Below are 4,403 nucleotides of genomic sequence, written 5' to 3'. Positions count from 1 at the left end.
CATTTCCAATTAGCTAGCAAAATGCTGAACTGGAAGTATACTTCAAAGGGGTGGAGCACCAACTGTGCACATGGCAAGCTGAGCAAGTAGGCTGAGTTCAAGTCCCCATACTAGAAAAAAAGTTGAATAAGAGATAAATAAGAGATAATCTGCCTTAGGGTATGGAAGATAGACATATATAATGGTATACTGTGATAATTTTTACAGCGAATATTGTTGAAGTCATCTGTACCATAGAATTTAGGTAGTTTAAGGGGATAGCACCAAAAATATTTCAGTTGGAGTTATATGCTTATGTACTTAGCTTAATTGTAAGTATAATCAGGTCCTGGGTACACTATTTCCTAAAAGAATTTTATATCACATATTTAATCTTATTTATTTATTTGTCAGTCATGGGGCTTGAACTCTAGGCCTGAGCACTGTCCCTCAGCTTTTCAGCTCAAGGCTAGTGCTCTACCATTTGAGCTACAGTGCCACTGCCAGTTTTCTGGTGGTTTATTGGAGATAAGAGTTTCATGGACTTTCCTGCCCGGGTTGGCTTTGAACCTCGATCCTCAGATCTCAGCCTCCTGAGTAGCTAGGATTAAAGGTGTGAGCCACCGGCGCCCAGCTTAACTCATTTATTTTGTCTCACAGTGTGGGTATCCTCTATCTCTACTTGGACAATTTCAATTTTTCTCCTAAATGAGGACAATCTGCTTTACTCTTACTCTGGACACTATTCATCACCACATCCCCGACACTGTCCCCATACCCAAATTAAGAAAACAGAACAAAATTAGAAGTTGTATTCTTCTTTAGAAAATCCATGCAATTGGGGCTGGGAAGGTGGCTCAGTGGTAGAGCGCTTGCCTTGCATGCCTGAGGTCCTGGGTTCGATTCCTCAGCACCACATAAGCAAAAAGAAAAAAGCCGGAAGTGGCGCTGTGGCTCATGTGGTAGAGCGCTAGCCTTGAGCTGAAGAGCTGAGGGACAGCGCCCAGGCCCAGAGTTCAGGCCCCACGACCGGACCCAAAACAAACAAACAAAAAAGAAAATCCATGCAAGTCTAATTGTGAAGCTTTTGCTTAATTTTTTTTTCTTTTTGGTCAGTTGTGGGGCTTGAACTCTGGGCCTGAGAGCTGTCCCTAAGCTCTTCAGCTTAAGGCAAGCCACTTGAGCCACAGTGCCACTTCCAGTTTACTGGGGTTAATTGGAGATAAGAGTCTCATGGACTTTCATGCCCTGGCTGGCTTTGAACCAGGATTCTCAGATCTCAGCCTCCTGAGTAGCTAGGATTACAGGCATGACTCACTGGTGCCTGGAAATTTTTTTTTTTTTTTGAGAGGTTCTCCATTAGGTTTTTCAAACAAATTATGGGTGACCTTAATAGCAGAGGAGAACAAATTTGTACAACTAGTTTGTCTGGAGATATAAAAAGAAGTGGCCTTTGGAAAGCCTCATTGAAACTTTGCTTGACCTTACAAGTGCATATTGTATGTGTTAGTATTTTATTGTATTCATTAGTATTAAAAATGCTTTGACTTCATAAAGTTGCTGATTTAGGAAATACACCTTTTTTTTTTTTTAAATGACTTTATGTCATTCCTTATACAAGGACCTAACATCATACTGTAATCCAGTGATTTTCAACAATGACTGAAACCCTAAATTCTGAGAAGCTTCTTTTAGATAGCTGCTCTTCATCATCTGTTCAGGAAACGTCTCCATTTGTGTATACTACATATTAGGTTCCTGGGAACAGTATGAAGAAAAGCTTCAGATAAAATAAAAAAAAAATTTTGCGGTCATGGGGCTTGAACTCTGGGTTTGGGCACTGTCCCTCAAGTCTTCAGCTCAAGGTGAGCTCTCTACCACTTGAACCACAGCACCACTTTTGGCTTTCTGGTGGTTTATTGGAGATAAGGGTCTCAAGACTTTCCTGCCAGGGCTGGCTTTGAACAGCAATCCTCAGATTTCAGCCTTCTGAATAGCAAGGATTACAGGTGTGAGCCATGGGTACCCAGCATGAAGTATGTTTTAAAAATGTGTTTGTTTGTAAGAGTGGGAATGTGGCTTAGTGGTAGAGTGCTTGCCTAGCATGCATGAAGCCCTGGGTTTGATTCCTTAGTACCACATAAACAGAAAAAGCCAGAAGTGGCACTGTGGCTCAAATGGCAGAGTGCTAGCCTTGAGCAAAAGAAGCTCCGGGACAGTGCCCAGGCCCTGAATTCAAGCCCCTGGACTGACCAAAAAAAATGTTTGATTCACAAGACAGTATGTTGGAAATGATCTGTAAAACGTGGGGGGAGGTTGGGAGAAGGAGGGAAAGAGGGAGAACAATGATGGAAGGGGTAACAAGTTACACAGGAAATTTAATCATAACTGAAACCCTTCTGTACATTACCTTGACAATAAAAAAAAAAGGGATAGCAATTTTTTTAAAAAAAATCACTAAAAAATGTGTTTGAGGGCTAAGAGTATGGCTCAGTTGGTTTCTAGAGATTGAAACTGGAAAATTTAGGGTAAAATTAATTTTAGTTGGCCCTTGAATGTTGGCTTGCATAGGATTTCCATTAAAATAGACTTAACTAGTTCTGCTATGTGAAAGATCACATACAGAAGGAAAATTGGACCAAGCAAACCTAGTCTCATAGGCTTAATAGGACTTTTAATTTCAAAAAGAAGAGAGCTCTTTCCTGATAGAGGCAATAAAAGTAGTAGAATGCCCATTATGGCCTTGGTAAAAAACAGTTTTCTGCATATAAAATTATTCTTTAGGTATTAAATCCTTTTATTTGTTAATCAGGCCCAAACTGAATAAAGTAGAATTTAAGAAAACCTCACATTTAATAAATGTGACTGTCTGAATAATGAAATAAGAGCTATCCTTAGCTCAAATATTTATAATCATTCTTTTAAAATAATCAGTTAAACTTTCTGTTTTGAGGTAACTGTTAATTCACATGCAATTATAAGAAATGGATCTCCTGTTTGCTCTTTACCCATTGTACTCCAGTGGTATTATCATAGAAATATAATCAAATCAAATATTTATGTTTCAATAATTTAAAAAGTATTTTTTTTTACTTGTCAGAAAAGTTTCTACTTATTTAAATTTTGTGTTCCATTAGGGAGAATATACTATCACATGGAAAGATAGAAAGTTTTCTAATTTGGTTTTGGTTAAGTGTTTAAAAATTAAGAGCCTGGAGCAGTGATGTGGCATGTAATCCTAGCTAGCACTTGAGGTTGATGTAGGAGAAAGTAGTCCCTTGTGCTGTATAGTGAATTCTTATCTTTTTCTCCACCCCCACAAAAGATTGAAACCAGTTTAGGTAGGTGAAATGAGAGAGATTGACATGCAGCGAGTTTCCAATAGAAAGCAAATACACAGTTTAAAGTTTTAGTTTAAAATATTTAACTTGCTGCGCAATAAGAGATTAAAGGTACTTTTAGAAATGCAATTGCATGAAATTGCTATTGTTCGTAAGCACTTTATTCAATCTCTTATTTCTCTAAGTGTCGTATTACAATTACTGTGAGATCTATTCTTTGGGCAGCTGGAAAGCAGAACAAGGAAAAATCACTCTCTTGTCCAGTAGAAAGTACATTGTGCCCTCTGGTACCAGACTTAGACTTTTTTTTTCAAAGGATAATGGATTCCATACAGGTGAGTCAGCCTTTTGTTTCTTACCAGGTGCTTTATTGATTTTCACTATGGTAGTGTAGGTGTTCTCATTTAATAGGAACTTTAGCAAATTCTCCAAAGTAGCATGAGGAAAATAACCAGAGACTTTCACATTTTGGCAGCAAGAAAACAGTTTTTTTTTTTTTCCCTCAACATTTTGATCCATTGTATTTTTTTTTAATTGCCAGATGAACTGTAACTCCTTTGGAAAATGTGAATAGTGAATATATGTGGTTTCTGCTTTTCTTAGGACATGGATTGTGTGTCATGATCTATTTATTTAATTTAGAACATAAAGTAAAATGTATCGGATTACATTTCTTTTTCCATAAATCGGGTTAAGTAAGAGTGGGAAGGATTCCCTGTTCCAGAGTGTTTTTCATATTACATATTCTAAGAATAATCAAGTTCAAATTGTCATCTGGGTCACCAATTCTTTAGCCCTGAAGTCACAACACTAATCACAAATATGTTTTGAGTTCTAAGTCTGGCAAACAGTTCAGAGTAAACTTAAAAAAAAATTCTTTGTCTGGGAGTATTGCTCAGTGGTAGAGCACTTGCCTGGCATGCATGAGTTCTTGTATTTGATCCCTAGCACTCCACCCTTAACCCCCTAAGTAAGAACTCTTTGAATTGATTTCTGAGTAAAACTATAATCTACCTTTATTTTACCTGCTGCCTTAAAGTTTGAGAATATCTATTTTTCATGTTTGTAAATTTTTTTTTTTTT

Source organism: Dipodomys ordii, unplaced genomic scaffold (assembly GCF_000151885.1).
Source record: "Dipodomys ordii isolate 6190 unplaced genomic scaffold, Dord_2.0 Scaffold2, whole genome shotgun sequence".
Classification (NCBI taxonomy): Eukaryota; Metazoa; Chordata; class Mammalia; order Rodentia; family Heteromyidae; genus Dipodomys; species Dipodomys ordii.
Note: the sequence above shows the minus strand (reverse complement) of the source record.